Below are 20185 nucleotides of genomic sequence, written 5' to 3'. Positions count from 1 at the left end.
GAGAGAACCGTATCGAAGAGCCGAAGTGCCGCCGCTCCTTGCCTTGCCGAAGGTGGGCCTTCGAAGGTTAGGAGTCGTGACGTCAAGTTGCCAGGGCGACTGCTCGCTACCGACCGACTGGCAGTTGGGCGTGACGTGACGTCACCGTTCACGAGCCAGGACTCGGGGGAGGGGGCGGGGCAGAAGGCGGAGTGAGTGCGCAGGCTCGGCCGGCAGGCAGGCAGCAGCAGCGAATTGGAAGGGGCCCGGGCTGGGAGCTTCGGGGATTCGCTTCACTTGTAGTGGCTTTAGTGGCAGTGCGAGAGAGGCAGCGGGTCAGTGAGTTAGTGTTGGAGATGGTGTGAGGCAGCCCCAATACAAGTGTGGAGACGTAACCCAGATCCCCTTCCTATATATGTATAAACACACACACACGAGAAGGAGTGGCAGTTAGGCTCAAGCTGTTGTTGTCTTTTTTTATTGTGTCCAAAAGAAATGTGTGCAGCGCCGGGATTTTATCATCAGAGGTAACCTTGTGTGCGAGCCTTGCATCCGACTTCATCTCCAGAGGTATATATTTTTAAACCTTTTTGAAAATCTGCTTGAACAATGGAATTATATTCTTACGTATGTGTTTGGGAGGGTTGGTGAGGAGGTGAAGGAAGCACAGTGATGTGCGACGCAGGGCATTTGAACCCCTGGATCTGCCATTGGAACGATTTTTGACAGGGGATGATGATGGTTAAAATCAAATCGAGGTGTTTAATGAGCTTTCAGCAGGATACTGGCTGCTGAGGTTAGCAGTCTGTGAGGTGAGTGGAAGGTTCTCAAATGCACTGATTTCACACCATTTGAAAGGGCGGTGGGGAGTGGGGGGAGGATCGTAATTTTAGGAGAATTCTCAAATGTTTTAGGCACCACTTCGTGTGGCGGAGGCTGAAAGAGCTCAGAATTTACTTGAGTCAAATGAGTTGCTTCGCATTCCGGTTAAGGTGTTGACACTTTTGTTTTGCCTAAGAAATCATTCACGAAGTGTAGCTCATTCATGTAGATATTTAACGTCAAACTGCGAATTACCAAAAAAATTAGTGATTAGATCTATGTTAGTGAGCCTGGCAAGCAATCCATCTGGCCAACCTCTGTCTCGGGCTGAACCAGCCTGTTTACAATCCCTTTTGACCCAGAGCTCGACTTCTGATCCCATATGGTCTCCGTCAAAAAGGACATTTGGCCCCACCTCCCTAACAGAGCCTGCGTCTGCCCACCTGTTGCTCAGGCCCTGATTGTTTCTCAGCTCAAGGCTGGGCTGTTGCATCTTATCAATGCTGCAAATCAGCACAATAGCAGCATTTGCGAAGCGAGAGTGAGTTAACATTTCAGGGTGATGACTTTATTTTTGAAAAAAAAAGAGAAACGTAACAGGTCTTTTTAGCAAATACAGAGGCAGAGAAACAAAGGGAAAGGTCAATACTCGAGTGGCAGGAGCCATGCATCATAGAAAAGGAGGTAAAAGTGCAAGCATTGCATTTATATGCACAAATGGAAAGATGCTGTGGGAGAGGAGAGAGTTTTACAGGGACTGAGGCATGAATCTTAAGAGCACACAGTCCCTTGGGAATACTGAAAAGGGAGAGGAACATGTGTTTGGTGAGATCATACTGGAAGTGGCAGACATGGAGGATCATCGATATGGCTGGTGAGTGGATGTTGAGGATAAAAGGAACTCTATCATGGTTCTGAGAGGTGCGTGGAATGGAATGGACATGGTTGATGGCCCTGTGCACCTCGGAGGACAGGGATAATGTTCACTGTGAATGTTCGGTTGCTTTGACCTGTCTGTTGTAAAATTGTTCTATTGCATTGTAGATGAGGTTGTTTTGAGAAGTGGAATGCAGGTTGGCATTATAATCGGCTTAGATATTTTTCATAGAGGAGATCTTTAATTTTCACGAATATGATTAAATTTGTTTGCGACACAGCATGGTTTGAATGAAACTTGGACTGCTATTTTCTGTTTGCTTTGCTGAGTTACTGAGGTGTTTGTGAAACCTGTCATGAGTTGCTTCAAGTTTGCTCCATTGGTCTATTCCTTATGTAAACTGTATAGATTGTATGCAGTCTTTTGAAAAAAAATTGAGAAATGGGCATCACCAAACATAGCATACATTGTCAAATTGGAGAATGGACTGTCTTTTTGAATGATTGTGTCATGAAGGTGTTCCACAGCACTATTCTTTGTAATGAAAAGCAGAATACTGTGGATGCTGGAAATCTGAAATAAAAATAGAAAATGCTGGAAATGCTTGTCAGGTTATGATAGTATGTGTGTGGAGAGGAAGAGTGAATGTTTTAGGTTCATAATGTTGAGAAAATCTGTTCTTTGTCTCCACAGATGCAACTTTAATCTGAGCATTTCCAGCATTTTCTGTTTCGATTTTTTTTCTCTCTGTAGTGATTTGATGCAATAGGTGTGCAGAATAATTTCAGGAAGCGACTAAGGATAATGTTGAAGTGTGAGTGAAGTCACATTGAGGCCAGACAAGGTAAAGATAACAAGTTGCCTTCCTTCAAGGACTTGAATAAGGTACAGGTAAGTTATCCAAAATCTAGTTGTCTGGGAATGAAATAGTCTGAAATCTGGACGTTTTACTGTCTGGATATTTGGGTGCCTGTCCCAGAACAGGGTAAGCGCAGTGATCAAAAATCCAGAAGATGGAGTTGGCATGAGATAAGCATGCCCAGAACCTGAGTCCACTGCAATATTTGAATATCTGTCCCACCTCCCTATTCACCAGAGACAAAGTTGACTACGTGCAATGGATAATTCACAATCTGGGAAAATCTGGAATCAGCACAGTTATGGTTCTGAGATTTACAGATTTTGCACATCGGACCTGCAGTTGGATTTTGATTACAATTCAGCAGCTTAATAATCACTCTTACCATAAGCAGCTTTCTCTTTCCAGGTGTTTTCGAATCAGTATTCAAGTGCCGTGGCATGATTGAACTTGTAATTTAAATGATTAGTTCAGATTTCTAGCTTAGTGTCCCAGTAATATAAGGATCAGTACTCAACAAAACATAGAAACTAAAAGCAGGAGTAGGCCATTTGGCCCTTCAAGACTTCTTGAAATCAGACAATGTTTTGGTCTCCACTTACGCATTTTATGGTAGTGAACTCCACACATTCATGACCTTCTGGGTGAAGAAATTTCTCCTCATCTCAGCCTTAAAACGTTTACCCCTTATCCTCAAACTATGACCCGTAGTTCTGGGCTCCCCCGCCATTGGGAATATTTTTCCTGAATCTACCATGTTAGAGTTTTACAAGTTTTTGAGACGCCCTCTCACTTCTAAACACCAGTAAATATAATCTTAATCGACTTAGTCTCTCTGCATGTGACAGACCTGCTATCCCAGGAATCAGCCTGGTAAACCTTCGCTGTACTCCCTCTATTAGCAAGGACATCCTTCCTCAGATAAGGACACGAAATCTGCACACAATACTCCGGATGTGGCCTCATCAACACTCTATACAATTGCAGCGGAAACATCCCATCCCTATATGCAAATCCCCTCACTATGAAGGCTAACATACCACTTCTTTACTGCTTACTGTACCTGTATGCTTATTTTCAGCGACTGATACACAAGGACTCTAAAGTCTCGCTGAGTATCCACCTCTCTCAATTTATCCCCATTCAAAAAAAAATCTGTCTTCCTGTTATTGCTACAAAATTGGATACCTGTCATTCATCCACTTTTGCCCAAGGACGCAGCCTGTCCAAGTCACACTGAAGCATCTATGCGTCCTCCTCACAGCTCACCCTCTCACCCAACTTTATATCATCTGCAAATTTGGAGATAATACATTCAGTTCCCTCTTCAAAATCATTAATACATAGTGTGAACAGTTGGCATCCTAGCACAGATCGCTGCAGAACCCCAATTTATGACCCTATTTGTACTGCATGTAAATTGAGATACTTTAATGAATATTTTTCAATAACATTAAACTATGCAAAATACTTATTCAGTGACAAGTGAATTTCTGTACAAGTGTTGAAATTCAGAACTCTGCTTGTGCTTGAATTAATGGTAATTCAGTGAATGCTGTGTAGGAAGAACTGAAAACTGTTAGAATAACAAGAAGCTAATCAAATTTAGGCCAATGTAGGCTCAAAATAACAGGACTGAACAATTGGAAATGAGCAGATTGAGGGTCCAGAGTAAGAGGATTAGTGCAGGGAAATAAAATGTGGTTAAATGTGACAAAGCAGCAGAAACAAAAAGTAAGTTTTAAAAGTGCAATTCCATGCAAGTGCTAACTTTCCCTCCTGTTGATTCTGGTTGACTTATTGAGACAGCTCCCCATTATTGGCACACTTGTAGTGGCAACAGGTTGTTCTCTGAAGAAAGAGTTGGAAGGGTGGGGGAATGGGGTGGTGGAGAACAGCCACAGTAAAGATTTTGATAAACCAATGTGGGAAAACAAATAAGGTAATTATTAGCTTGAAATTATCTCTGGTGGCCTGTCCAATATTTATATCTCAGTTGTCAAATCTGATTAGCAAGATTGCAGATGATAGTAAGATTGGTAGAGTTGCGGATAGTGATGAAGATTGTCAGACAATATAGCAGAACATAGGCTGCAAAACTGGGTGGAAAAATGGCAGATGGAATTCAATTCAGACAAATGCGAGCTGATGTGTTTTGGTCGATCCAATTTAGGTGGGAGCAAAAAATAAATGGCAGAACCATCAGGAGCCTAGACACATGGATCTGGGAGTACAGCTCCACAGATTTAAAAGTGGCAGCACGCGTGGAAAAGATGGTGAAGAAAACATGTGGCATGCTTCCCTTCATTGGACAGGACATTGAGTACAAGAGTTGGCAAGTTGTGTTTAAAACGTTGGTACATCCACATTTGGAATACTGTGTCCAACTCTGGTCACCACACTACCAGAAGGATGTGGAGGTTTTGAAGCGAGTGCGGAAAAGGTTTACCAGGATGTTGCTTGCTATGGTGGGTATTAGCTATGAGGAGAGTGAATAAACTGGGAATGTTCTTCCTGGAAAGATGGAGGCTGAGGGGTGACTTGATAGAAGTTTATAAAATTGAGATATAGATAGGGTGAGCAGTTGGAAGCTTTTTCCCAGGGCAGAAATGACAATTACAAGGGGGCACAAGTTCAAGATGGGGGGAAAGGTTCAATGGAGATATGCGGAGGAAATTGTTTTACACAGAGGGTGGTGGGGATCTTGAATGCACGGCCAAGTGAGGTGGTTGAGGGAGTTAGGTTACCAATATTTAAGACTTACCTTGATATGGCAAATGAACAAACGGGGAATAGAGGAGTATAAGTGGTTGGTTTATATAAGTAGAACTGATTGGTGCAGATTGAGGCGGGGGGTGGGGGGGGAACCTGAAGAGCCTGTTCCTGTGCTGTACTGTTCTTTGTTCAATTGACATCTCATTGCTGTTTGTGGGAGCATGCAAGTTGGCTGTTGCATTTCCTAAATTGCAACAGTAACTGTGCTTCAAAATATGACTTTAGTTGTGAGGTGCTTTGTGATGTCTTGTTGTAATGAAATAGGCACTCTGTATTTCTACCAACAATGTTATCGCTGAGTGAATGTGTTCCTTGGTGAATGTCTCCCAAATCTGTGCCAAAGCTCTTTTCGATAACTCCAAATTTTTACTCTGCCAAAGAACTGAACTGAATCTAATCAAAGTTGAGTGACATCATGTGTAACTCTGATTGTGGCCCATTATTTTTCCTTGAACTACATGCAGCCTTTGATGTGGTTCATGGTACGTTACGCTTTTTTGAATGGCTCTCCTTTGTTCAGCACAGTTGGAAAGTCCTTGTTGGTTTCCACTTTGAGCGATTTTGTTGTAGCTGGAATATTCACTTACAGCCTCTGTTATGTTCGTTTTTCACGAGACTCTTCAGTCCCTTGGTCCAAAGACAAACAGCAACAGTTGTCAGAATCAAAGTTCTTTATTTATCCTACGTATGTAGGCTGGCTAGCCTTTTCTACTTAACTTTCACTCAGTGATGGAAGTCAGTTAGCAAAAAGCGCACCGGAGTAACAAGGCTGACCCCTTTTATACAGTTTTACTATTGCATCAAGTAGACATGATTTCAAATGAGACTTAAACACACACCACCCGATTCAATCAAAAACGTCTCGACTTAAGCATACATCACCCTATTCAATCAAAAACGAGTAGATACAGGAATTGCTGCATAAGAAAGAACATTGTATTCAAATACGCATTTACTAGTGACAACCCCCCCCCCCCATCAGAACACAAGCATAATATCTTTAAGATATGCTGTCTGTTAGCGCAAAAGAGAACATTTTCGCATACTTAGTTAAACTCGCACCCCAGCCGTGCCTAGCAAGCTGGAGCCTGTGGTTATCTTGTTTTGTCAGTTTGCTCCCATTAGCTGTTTCTCTGCTATTCTTGCAAGCCCAGTAGTTCACCTTGCGATCTGTGATGGACATTAACTCTTTAATATCTCACCTCTGCACCACAATCTCAAGTTCTGTCTATTCTTCATCTAAGTGCAGCCTTTAATTTTTCTCTCCCCCCTCCCCCCACCACCTGACTACTCTTTCCTTCCCTCTCTACTTTGTATACTTCAATCATGTCACCCCTCATCTTTCTCTGTTCCAAAAAAAAAATTTCTCCTTATAGCTACAATTCTGCAGCAATGGCAACATTCTAGTAAATCTTCTCTTCACTCTGTTTAGCACAATTACGTTCTTCCTGTCATGTGGTAGTCAGAACTGCACACAATATTCCAGTTATGGCCTGATCAGGGTTTTGTACAGTTTCATCATTATATCCCTCCTTTTGCATTCTGTACCTCTGCTAATGAAAGAGAGCATTCCATACGCCTTCTATAATCTTATTTATGTGTACTGCTACCTTTTGGGACTTATACACTTACATGCCAAGATCTCTCACATTATCTACCCCTCTCAGTTTATCCCCATTTATTGTGCATTCACTTTTACTGTTTGACCTCCCTAAATGCATTACCTCAACTTAAGAGTTGAACTCCATCTGCCAATTTTCTATCCATTCCTCCAACCCATTAATATCCTTTTGGAGCTTACAGCTATTCTCTACACTATCCATTACACAGGCATAAATCCTTCCATGGCTTCAGTTGGTTTGTGTAACCGTTATCAGCTCTACAATGTCTTGTGCGCACAAGCCCTCACTGACCTCTGTTCCACTCTTATTTTGCTTGTCTCCACCCACCCCCTCCCTTTGCCCAACCATTGGTTGTCATACTTTCAGCTGCTTAGACCCCATGCATGTATTCACTGCCTGGAATCCTTTAACTTTCCAACTTCCTCCTCTTTGAGTCTCAGTTGTTCCTTTTGACCAAGCGTTATATGCTCCTCCAAATAGTTCCTCCTTTTGTCTGTTGTAAAAGAGAGCCTGTTACTGTAGTATGGTGTTACTAATATATTCTTCAGTAATTATTTAAAATATTCCTTATCTTAAAAAAAAAGTTGGAACTTTAGGGAAATATATTTGATCATTTAACTGTCAGTCACCAAACTGCTGCTGCTTGTTCCAATATGATATGTGGTACATGGGTGATTATCAAGGTACTGTGCAGTTGCTAACTATATCTTTGTTTGTTGTAGGTGAACATATCAAATAAATCCTAGGATTTGTGTCAATTTTTTAAAGTCCAAACATAAGGCCACACACAATGTGATTGACTCTCAACTCCCTTTGGGCAACTAGGGGATGGGCAATAAATGCTGACCAGTTAGCGATGCTCATGTGCCACAAATGAATTAAAAACAGGCACTTTACATGTTAATGTATGTTTTTAAATAAAATCATGAGCATACATTGATTGGTAGCAGTGGGATAAACTTCTTCCTGACTTTTCTTCTATGTTTATGGTGCTCAATACTGAAAGAACTTGGAATAAACTTGTCTCATTTCAAAACATCCTTTTAGCACTCGAGTAGTTTGCAGTCCCTTACCTTGGCAGTTTGTAACCATAGTAACTTAATGTGTGATATGCTAATGACTACTGTTTAACGTTTAACATGTTCTTTTATTGCCTCTGTTCTTGCAAGCTTTGTTTCATGTATTTTACACTTAAGACTTTATGCTGTTTCTGTTATTTTTTGGAAGTGTCCTCCTTTTTTCCTGCTTGTGTGCTTCACGTGATTTCAGTATTTAGCTTTATTCTGCTTTCTATTTCATCCTCATGGACTTATTTCTATATTTGTTATAGGTTGGAGTAGCTTGGAGAGAGCATGGAGTTAAACTTAGATTTTATCAGGCAGTGACTCACACGTCAGGGCCTTAGTTTTTAGGATGGTGAGTATTCAACACCCACTGTCCTGAGAATTGCCACATGACCCAATCCTGCTCACTCCATTAGGGCAGATGCTATTTTACAATCAATTGGGAATTGATTGGCAGCAGGAGGAGCTTCCACCCAGCTTTGGGAGGAGGTCCTGTCTTGGAGAGCTGGCAGCCAATCAGATTGGCTGACAGTTCTGCAGCCCCTTGAGGCAAAATGTGTCAGAGCCAGAAGAGGTGCTGCAGCACTGTGCCTGAACCCAAGACCTGGGACGACATTTCAGTAACAAGTCTCTCAACACCAGGTTAAAGTCCCACAGGTTTATTTGGTATCAAAAGCCACTGGCTTTTGGAGCGCTGCCCCTTCGTCAGGTGAGTGGGATTTCAGTTCACAAACAGGGGAATATAAAGACGCAAAATCAATTTACAAAAAAGCATTCTCCAATGTGTATTGGTGACAATACACATCTCTCTAACCTGTGCTTAATGCTCTCTCCACTCACATTGTCTGTACCTTTAAGAATTGATTACCTGTAAAGACTTGCATTCCAGCCATTATTTTGGAAATTGAGCTTGTGTCTTTATGTGCCCTGTTTGTGAACCTAAATCCCACTCACCTGATGAAGGGGCAGTGCTCTGAAAGCTAGTGGCTTTTGCTACTAAGTAAACCAGTCAGACTTTAACCTGGTGTTGTGAGACTTCTTACTGTGTTTACACCAGTCCAATGCCAGCATCTCCACAACGGTACCAGGGGTCCGAGAGGTGTGATCTGTGTATGGGGTTGTGGGAAATGGAGAAGGGAGGGACAGCCAGAGCTTCCAAGTCCTGGAGGGGGCTTTAGGTTGAGGACCCCCACCCCTACATAACCCTTTCTGAATCAAGGTGTCGTTATTTTTCAATTAGCACCCTGCTCTGACCATTGCCCACCAATGTAAAAGTTGAGGCAGGGCAGGTGAAGACCCTTAAATGATCACTGCATGTGGAATTGTATCTCGGTCAGGGCAGGTGAGCTGCTGGAGGTCTGGGTCAGGTCTCTATGGCTGAGGGATGGACAACCTTCTGGTGTCACGTAAAGCAAAGGCTTCAAACTAAATGGGAGCGGGGAGGGAAAATGAGGGGAAAATTCAGAAACTTAATAAGCAAGGACATGGCAACAGTGCAGGGCAAGAGGTGGGAAATGATAACTAGCAAATGAAGAATGGACAGAGTATTAAACCCAAGAAATGGAAGTAGGAATAGGCCACTAGTCCCTTCATGCCTGCCCTGTCATTTAATATAATCATGGCTGATATATGCTGATCTCAACTTTTCTGTGCCAAACAGAATGCACCGTCAAAAAGGGCTGGAGCAGTGAGAAATAATCAAAACACAGTCTTCGAGACTTTATCTGAATGCATGCAGCATTTGTAGCAAGATAAATGAATTGCTAGCAAAAATAAATAACCAAGTATGATGGCCATTACATGGTTGCAAAGTGACCATAACTCAGAATTGAATATTCAATGGTATTTCTCATTCAGCAAGAAAAGGAGGTGGAATAGCTCTCTTAATAAAGGATGAGATCAATATAGTAGTGAGAAATGATCTTGACTTGGAAGATCAAGACATAGAATCAGCTTGGTTGGATATGAGAGCAAAGAAAGGAAGTCAATGGTGTGAGTTGTTTGTTGGGCTTCTAACTGGCTCCATTGTAGGACTGAATCTAAATCAAGAAATAATGAAGGTTGTTATAATCATTGGCAATTTTAATCTTCTTAGACTGAACAGATCAAATTAGGTCGGATAGCCTTGAGGATGCATTTATGACTGCAGTTAGAGGAATTGCTTAGAACAGTATATTCTGGGACCAACCTATTCTGTGATCAACCAGGGAATGGACTATTTTAGACTTGATAATGTGCAAAAAGACAGGATTGATGGAAGACTTCACAGTAAAGGATCTTCCAAGCAAGAGTGTTTGCAACATGATGGAATTGTACCTGATAGAATTCCACATACAGTTTGAGGATGAAAAATGCCTCTCTGAAATGAGCGTCTTAAACTTTAAGGAGCATCAATTTCAAAAGTATGAACACAATTGGCTACAACATTTAAGAAAATGGGTTAAAAGGTAAGCTGATAGAGAAGCTGTGGTAGTGGAAATATTTAGTCACTATTAACAAAGATATATATTTCATTCATAAATGTCATTTGAGAAGGATGTACCATTTGCAAGTAACCAAGGAAGTTAAGGATTGCATCAAATTGAAAGAAGAGCTCTAAAATGTTGCAAAGCTTAATGGTAGGCCAGTATGTAGGGGAGATTTTAGAAACCAGCAAAGGAGGACTGAAAAAAAGAGGTAGAAATTGGAGAATGAGGGGAAACGAGCCAGAAATATAAAATCAGATAGCAAAATGTACCGGCACAGTGGTTAGCACTGCTGCCTCACAGCGCCAGGGTTCAATTTCCAGCTTGGGTCACTGTCTGTGTGAAGTTTGAACGTTCTCCATGTATTTGTGTGGATTTCCTCTGGATGCTCCAGCTTCCTCCCACAGTCCAAAGATGTGGGGGTTAGGTGAATTGGCCATGTTAAATTCTCCCTCTGTGTACCTGAACACAGGAATAAGACAGTGTTGTCGAGGAGAATACTGAGATACAGGCTATTAGACTAGACGGGATTGAGATTCGTAAGGAGGAGGTGTTAGCAATTCTGGAATGTGTGAAAATAGATAAATCCTCTGGGCTGGATGGGATTTATCCCAGGAAGCTAGGGAGGAGGTTGCAGAGCCTTTGGCTTTGATTTTTTGTCTCATTGTCTACAGGAATAGTGCCAGAAGATAGCAAATGTTGTCCTCTTGTTCAAGAAGGGGAGTAGAGGCAACCCAGGTAATTATAGACCAGTGAGCCTTACTTCTGTTATGGGCGAAGTTTTGGAAAGGATTATGAGAGGATTTATAATCATCTAGAAAGGAATAATTTGACTGGGGATAGTACGGTTTTGTGAAGGGTAGGTTGTGCCTCACAGACCTTATTGAGTTCTTTGAAAAGATGACCAAAAAGGTGGATGAGGGTAAAGCATTTGATGTGGTATGTATGGATTTCAGTAAAGCATTTGATAAGTTCCCCACGGTAAGCTACTGCAGAAAATATGGAGGCATGGGATTGAGGGTGATTTAGCGGTTTGGATCAGAAATTGGCGAGCTGTAAGAAGACAGAGGGTGGTGGTTGATGGGAAATGTTCATCCTGGAGTTCAGTTACTAGTGGTGTACCGCAAGGATCTGTTTTGGGGCCACTGCTATTTGTCTTTTTTATAAATGACCTGGATGAGGGCATAGAAGGATGGAATAGTAAATTTGCGGATGACACTAAAGTCGGTGGAGTTGCACTCAGTGTGGAAGGATGTTGCAGCTTACAGAGGGACGTAGATAAGCTGCAGAACTGGGCTGAGAGGTGGCAAATGGAGATTAATGCGGAAAAGTGTGAGGTGATTCACTTTGGAAAGAGTAACATGAATGCAGAGTACTGGGCTAATGGTAAGACACTTGGTAGTGTGGATGAGCGGAGAGATCTTGGTGTCCATGTGCATAGATCCCTGAAAGTTGGCACCCAGGTTCAAAAGGCTGTTAAGAAGGTATACGGTGTGTTAGCTTTTATTGGTGGAGGGATTGAGTTTCGGAGCCGTGAGGTCATGTTACAGTTGCACAAAACTGTGGTGTGGCCTCACTTGGAGTATTGCGTGTCACTGCATTATAGGAAGGATGTGGAAGCATTGAAAAGGGTGCAGACGAGATTTACCAGGATGTTGCCTGGTATGGTGGGAAGGTCTTATGAGGAAAGGCTGAGGGACTTCAGGCTGTTTTTGTTAGAGAGAAGAAGGTTAAGAAGTGACTTAGTAGAGGCATACAAGATGATCAGATGATTAGATAGGGTGGACAGTGAGAGCCTTTTTCCTCGGATGGAGATGGCTAGCACGAGGGGACATAGCTTTAAATTGAGGGGTGATAGATATAGGACAGATGTCAGAGGTAGGTTCTTTACTCAGAGTAGTAAGGGCGTGGAATGACCTGCCTGCAACAGTAATGGACTCACCAACATTTAAGGGCATTTAAATGGTCATTGGATAAACATATGGATGATATTGGAATAGTGTAGGTTAGATGGGCTTTAGATTGGTTTTCACAGGTCGGCGCAACATTGAGGGCCGAAGGGCCCATAATGCGCTGTAATGTTGTATGTTCTATGAATGGGCGCCTGAGTTTGTTGACTAGGGGATTTTCACAGTAACGTCATTGCATTGTTAATACATGCCTACTTGTGACTAACAAATTAACTTTAAACTTTCAAAATGAATTGAGTAACTAAAGTGAGTGTTGACACCTTAGAAAATAAGACATGGGAATTAATCTGTATCAAGGAAATGGCAGAGACTTTGAGCAAGTATTTTGTATCCATCTTCATTGTGGAAGACAGAACATTTCATCAATAGTAGAAAATGGGGGGTTGGGGGGGGGGAAGTGAAGGCAAAACTTAAAACAATTACTATCAAAGGAAAGATGGCATTAGGATAACTAATGTGGTTGAAAGCTACCAACTCCTCTGACCTGATAGACTGCTTACTCAGGTCTAAAGCAAGTGGTGGTGAAGGTAATGGATGCATTGCTTTAAACTGGCCAAACTTTTTCAGATTCTTGAAAGGCCCCAGGAAGCAAGTGACAGTCAAAAGAAAACTGTAGACCCATTAGCCTAACATGTGTCTTGGGGAAATGCTAGAATCCATTTATTAGGGAATAGTAGCTGGACGCTTAGGAAAACATAATCCACTGGAACAGCATTATCATCAGGGTTATTTTAAAATGGTAGAGGGATTGAGTTTTTATTAAAATGGTGACTCAAATTTGTTGGGGCTCTTTGAAGATGTAGAATAAAGTAGATAAAGGGGGAACCGGTAGATGCAGTGTGTTTGGACTTCAAAAAAAAATTCTGTAAGGTACCATGAAAAGGGGAACTACACAAGGTAAAAGCTTATTTTTGTATCAGTATATCATAATGGATGGAGGAATATCCACCAAACCTACACATCTTTGGATGGTGGGAGGAATCTGGAGCACGTGGAGAAAACCCTTGCAGACAGTGGGAGAACGTGTAAACTCAGTCACCAATACCAGAATTAAACCTGGGTCCCTGGCGCTGTGAGACATGAGTACAGTGCCACCATGTATTAAATGCAAATTTGCTGACAATTGAAAACTTAATGTCTTCAATTGGAGAAAATTAAATATATCACATCGGAAATTTTAGTGTGACTGGTAGCCTTTAATTCCTTGTAATCAGTTAATTATTATCAACTGAATTTTAGTTTTTTTGCGTAGGGTGTTTGCTTACAGAGTGGTATGAGGGGGGCTGGGGGGAAATAAAGCTGTATCATTGTATTGAATTCTTTCTGCTTTCTAAAAAAAAACTAATAAATGTTTAAAAATTGCTGACAATACAAAAATGGCAAGAATCGAATGTGTGAGCAGGATGCAGGAGGTAATAAAGTCAAGTTTATTAGTCACAAGTAAGGCTTACATCAAGACTACAATGAAATTACTGTGAAATTCCCCTCCGCCACAGTGCTGTGCCTATTTGGCTCCATGCAACGAAGCAGCGCATCTTCCAGAATGTGGGAGGAAACCCATGCAGACGTGGGGAGAATTTGCAAACTCCACTTGGTTACCTGAGCCGGGAATTGAACCCTGGTCCCTGGCGCTGTGAAGCAGCCGTGCTAACCACTCTGCTACCGTGCCAGTATGTGGGAAAAGGACGCTGTTTCGAGTGAAAGGAAGCTAGAAAAGCAGTTTATAAATAAATTTGTGACAGACAGCAGAACACTGAGTGCTGCAGAGGATCTGGGTGCCTTTGTACATGATTCACAAAAGGTTGGCACATGGGTCCAGCAGGTAGTTGGGAAAACAAATGGAATGTTGGCTTAATTCAAAGTTGGTAGAGTATACAAGAACTATTGCTGCAGGTGAACAGGGTAATTCACAATTTGGTTTAATATCACATGTGATGGCACCAATCTAGGAACTGACCACAGCTCTGGGTAAAACAATGGGAGAATTGATGATCATCGTTTGTGTTTTCCAATTGTACAGCTTTTTTGAAGAGGGCTGATATTTTTCTGAATAAAAGACTTGAACCACTTTCAGCATGACATTTGCCTAACTTTCTCACTGTTTTGCAACCGATTGAAATCTTGCGCTTCTTTTCTTAATTGTACTCTGCCTGAGTCCCCTTGTTCAATCTCTTGTCAGGCTGCTCTGTTGCCAGATAGAATGTTTGCATTTGTTGTGTACTATATTCTTTCTTTGATTGTGCTGATCTTGACAGCTGTCTTAATTGGGTTCCTCTCTGCACCGTCAGGCACTTGCGGTACGTAGACTGCTTAATACTATTTGCATGCCCACGTGCTGTAAAATGTTATATTGCCTCCTTGACCTTGTTTCATGATGCTGGAACTGAGTTATTTCCAATTGGGTTTGCTTTTTGACAAATCCAGCTGATAATTTTGTCTGCCAGTTGAGTCACCTTCTATTTGGAACAGATTTTCTAATCCTTTATCCTTGCTTTCTTTCTCCATATGCATACAATTAATTAGTGGAGGCCACAGAACAGGGTGGTCAGGGGTTTCTTTGGCTGCTTGGGAGTGTTCTGGGTTTTTTGTACTAATTTCCTGCATGGAAAGCTGCTGGTTTTTGGGCAATGAATTATGGCCAATTATTTTATGATGAAGAGGAAATAAGTTGGGTAGTGAAGCACTGTGGCCTGCTCTTGCACTTGGCAGTGTCTAGATCAGTTGACAGGGTGTAAGTTTAAAAGCCTGAGGGGTGCATATCTTCTAGCACTCTTGGCAGGGGGTGATCTGTGGATCAGCAAAATAAAAATGAGCTGCCAACTTGCAGAACTGACCTTTTACATCAGGCAAGGTTATTTTAAATCGACTTGTGCAGTTGCAGCAGCTGTACAGAAACTCTACCTGCTGTGGTTTGAAAGCTCATTATTTGTTTCAATGTAAAGCGTGATTAACTCGCTCCATATTAAACTGACTTGCTTTTATGTAAAGCGTTTGGATTGATTGGATTAACAGATGTCAGTAGCATTAGTGCAGAATAATAGTGCTTCCAGCACATTGCATTTTGGCTATGATCGTAAATTAGCAATTTTTCAGATTAAATATGCAGAGAATGCAATTGCCATTAAATTGTTTTACCGTGTTAGTGTGGCAGTGGCAGGCAACTTGTTTGTTATAAGAACATAAGAAATAGGAGCTGGAGTAGGCCTTTGAGCCTGCCCCGCCATTCAATAAGATCATGGCTGATCTGTCGTGGCTCAGTTCCACATTCCTGCCCTCTCCCCATAACCCTTAATGCCCTCGCTTATCAAAAACCCATCAACCCGCGTCTTAAAAATATTTAGCGAGGCAGCCTCCACCACTTCAACGGGCAGAGAATTCCAGAGATTCACCACCCTTTGAGTGAAGAAGTTCCTCCTCAACTCTGTTCTAAACCGCCCCCCCCTTTATCTTGAGGCTGTGCCCTCTAGTCCTGCTGTCCTTCCTGAGCGGGAAGAGTCTCTCCACCTCTATCCTATCCATCCCATTCATCATCTTAGATGTCTCAATGAGATCTCCCCTCATTCTTCTAAACTCTAACGAGTACAAGCCTAGTATACAGCTGTTAATTTGCATTTTGGCTGTTGGTCAAGTGCTGGGGGCATCATTGTCCTTGGATTGATCCTCATAAAACCAAAAAGCTGCTACTTTCAGGAATAATTCACACCAGGCTGTGTTTAGTTCTGTGGAATAGCAGTTTTCCTTACTTTTGCACATTGAATGAACCAGTTTTGTTCAACATTTCCACACCTGAGACAGGATAACAGTTAATATTCAATCATGTGAAAGTCCACTGAATTATGACTCGCTCTTGGTTATTTGCATGAAAAATTAGTTGCTGCCAGTGTATATCTTTGCCAATACATTTGAATGCTGTATTGAACATAGTTTTTTGCTTATGATGAGAACGAAAGCTAGTTAGGTAACTTGATAAGCAATATGACTGGCTTTTCTAATGTACTTTGTGAACCCTTATGTTCTGTTGAATTTTAACATTGATAACTTCAGTCTTTCAGTGCACAACAGAATGGTTTGTTTGGGCAACAAAATCCCTGGGCATTACACTAATGTCACAAAATGGTAGGATAATACTAAAGTTAATATTTGTTTCACACAAGTAAAATCAAACTGCCACGTATTATGTACACCATGCCTGGGCAACATCCAAGAGAAAGGGAAGAAGAATAGGGCGGTTTTTGCAATTGATATAATTAGTAGTCAGAGTGCTGGAAGCCAAGAAGCCATTCAGACACAGGTATTGAAGTCTCAGTGAGAGAGAGGCAGTCATCTACAGAAACCAGTGTGCCAGTGATTGGGGATTGATGGCAGCAGAAGGCAAGGGAGAAGGGCAGCCATCTTAAGGAGACAGCTCAGTTGAAGCAAAAGGTTGATTTTGGATTTGATTTACTATTGTTACATGTAATAGTGTGCAGTGAAAAGCATTGTTTCTTGCATGTTATATAAACGAAATGTACCATACATTGGGAAGGAAAGGGAAGAGTGCAGAATGTAGTTATACATTCATAGCTAGGGTGTAGAGAAAGATCAACTTAATACAAAGTCAGTCCATTCAAAAGTCTGATGGCAGCAGGGAAGAAGCTGTTCTTGAATCGGTTGGTATGTGACCTCAGACTTTTGCATCTTTTTCCTGACAGAAGAATGTGGAAGAGACAATGTCTTGCCACATAGGACCCTTGATTACGCTGGCTGCTTTGCTGAGGCAGCCGGAAGTGCAGACAGAGTCCATGGATGGGAGGCTGGTTTGCGTGATGGACTGGGCTACATTCTAGACCTTTTGTAGTTTATTGCAATCTTGGGTAGAGCAGGAGCCACACCAAGCTGTGGTGATAGAACCGGAAAGAATACTTTCTATAGTGCATCTGTAAAACTTGGTGAGAGTCATAGCTGATATGCCAAATTTCCTTAGTCTTCTAATAAAGTAGAGGCGTTGATGGGCTTGACCAACAAGCTTCTGGTCCCGGTTTGGGAAACACAGTCTCAGTGAACTTTAGGATAATGCTAGAAACAGATATTTTCACTTTTTTCCTGTGATTATTTGCTTTCTGTTAATTTGCTGGATTGTTCTTTGTAGTGTTTTCTCATCTTTCTCCTACCTTTTTGTTAAACAACAAATAAAAGTATTTAGGAGAGGTCTGAGTTCTCACTTTCAGTAAATGTTTCTTGCTGATATCCAAAAAAAACCACGTGAAACCAGTGTTTCAGATTGGAATACCCTTGCACATAACATCAGTGGGGTTTCGTAATACTAGTATCATGAATGCATTCTTGATTGGATCTCATCTGGAGAACTATGTTTAAATTTGGGTACTGAAAAATGAATGCCTTACAGGGGTACAGTGCAGACGGGCGCTGGTAGGATTGGCGACTGGCGATTGTACAGAAGTCAGTAGCGCTGGTCAGAAGGATGATATGGAATTGAAATTTTGGCTCCTGAAGTATCTTCCGAAATACTGCCACTGCTGAAATGCAGCAGTCAATTTGCATGCAGCCCCATCAACATCAATGCAATAATGACCATACAATCTACTATGAAAATGCCTTTGGATGTTAAGTGTTGGTCAGTACAGTGCAGAATAGCTGGAACGATACTAGGGTTTAAAGAATTATTTTATGAAAGCTATTGCATAAGTTGTAATGAGTGATTTAATTGCATTGTTCAAAATTATGAAAGGACTCATAAGCTGAACACAGCGTAGCTGTTAAGTGGTGAACAAAGCAGCATAATCTTCAATTTGAAATAAGGTAGTTGAATGGTGAAATCAGGAAGCAATGTATTCTCATGGTGTGTTGGAGCTCTGGAGTTTGTGCTGCCGAAGAAAGCTGTGACAGCTGAATTAGTCAAAATTTTTAACATAGAACACTACAGCACAAACAGGCCCTTCGGCCCACAAGTTGTGCCGATCACACCTATACCTATCAAGCCATTGAACTATCTGTAACTTCCAATGCCATTAGATCCCATATACTCATCCAGAAGTCTTTTAAAAGACCCCAGCGAGTTCGCCTGGACCACCACCGACGGCAGCCGATTCCACTCACTCACCACCCTTTGAGTGAAAAACTTTCCCCTAACATCTCCTCTGTACTTGCTTCCCAGCACCTTAAACCTGTGTCCTCTCGTAGCGACCATTTCAGCCCTGGGAAATAGCCTCCGAGAATCCATCCTATCTATTCCTCTCAACGTTTTATAAACCTCTATCAGCTCACGTCTCAACCTTCGTCTCTCCAGGGAGAACAGTCCCAGCTCCCTCAACCTATCTTCATAAGGCATGCCTCCCAATCCAGGAAACATCCTTGTAAATCTCCTCTGCACCCTCTCAATAGCTTCCACATCCTCCCTGTAGTGAGGCGACCAGAACTGCGCACAGTTCTCCAAGGGGGGTCTGACAAGGGTTGTATAAAGTTGCAGCATTACCTCCCGACTCCTAAACTCAATCCCTCGATTAATGAAGGCCAGTACACCATACGCCTTCTTAACCACATCCTCCACCTGCGAGGCCGATTTAAGAGTCCTATGGACCCGGACCCCAAGATCCTTCTGCTGTTCAACACAGCTAAGACTCCTACCCTTCATATTGTACTCCTGCATCCCGTTGGTCCTGCCAAAATGGATCACTACACATTTATCTGCGTTGAAGTCCATCTGCCACTTCTCCGCCCAGTCTTGCATCCTATCTATGTCATGCTGCAACTTCTGACATCCCTCCAGACTATCCACAACACCACCCACGTTCGTATCGTCGGTGAACTTACTAACCCATCCCTCCACTTCCTCATCCAGGTCATTTATGAAAATGACAAACAGCAAGGGTCCTAGAACAGATTCCTGGGGCACTCCACTGGTGACCGACCTCCATGCAGAAAAGGACCCATCCACAACCACACTCTGCCTTCTGCAGGCAAGCCAGTTCTGGATCCACAAGGCCAAAGCCCCTTGGATCCCATGCCCTCTCACCTTCTCAAGAAGTCTTGCATGGGGGACCTTATCAAACGCCTTGCTGAAGTCGATGTAAACCACATCCACCGCTCTTCGTTTGTCAATGTGTTCAGTCACATTTTCAAAGAACCCAACTAGGCTCATAAGGCACGGCCTGCCCTTGACAAAGCCGTGCTGACTATTCCTGATCATTCTAAACTTCTCTAAATGCTCATAAATCTTGTCCCTCAGAATCCTCTCCATCAACTTAACAACCACTGAGGTTGGACTCACCGGTCAGTAATTTCCCGGGCTACCCCTGTTCCCTTTCTTGAAAATAGGAACCACATCCGCGATCCTCCGGAACGTCTCCCGTCTTCATCGATGATGCAAAGATCATTGCCAAGGGCTCTGCAATCACTTGCAATGAATAAGCACTTGACTTAAGATTGAGTGTTTATTAGGTAAGAATATCCAGAGATACAAATCCGAGGGAAGGTGACTGGGGTTAAGGTACCAGTTAAAGGTGATCCAATTGTACAGTGGAACTGGCTCAAGGGTCTTAACGACCTTCTCCTATTTTAATTTTCTTGACTTGATAGTTCGTGTGTCAAGAGCAAGGGTGTTCTCCTTGGGGCCCTGACCAACAGTTAATGCTCAATGGTATCTCCATAGTAAATTATATGGTCATTATTGCATTGTTGTTGATATGGCTGCAGGCAAATTGACTGCTGCATTACAGCAGTGGCAGTATTTCGGAAGATACTTCAAGAGGCAAA

General features: G+C 42.2%; 1 protein-coding gene across 7 annotated transcripts in view; it reads left to right on the top strand.

Annotated features, from left to right (window-relative positions):
* Positions 1-209: 209 nt before the first annotated feature.
* Positions 210-20185, top strand: part of mpp7a (MAGUK p55 scaffold protein 7a) — a 467172-nt gene continuing 447196 nt past the window's right edge. For all 7 annotated transcript variants that reach the window (XM_080211719.1, XM_080211709.1, XM_080211666.1 and 4 more), the window contains exon 1: positions 210-549. The gene's annotated coding sequence lies outside the window, so the exon portion shown is untranslated. The remainder of the gene's footprint in view (positions 550-20185) is intronic.

Source organism: Carcharhinus amblyrhynchos, chromosome 2, assembly GCF_965287045.1.
Source record: "Carcharhinus amblyrhynchos chromosome 2, sCarAmb.v2.hapA, whole genome shotgun sequence".
Lineage (NCBI taxonomy): Eukaryota > Metazoa > Chordata > Chondrichthyes > Carcharhiniformes > Carcharhinidae > Carcharhinus > Carcharhinus amblyrhynchos.
Note: the sequence above shows the minus strand (reverse complement) of the source record. Positions and strands in the feature narration are given on the sequence as shown.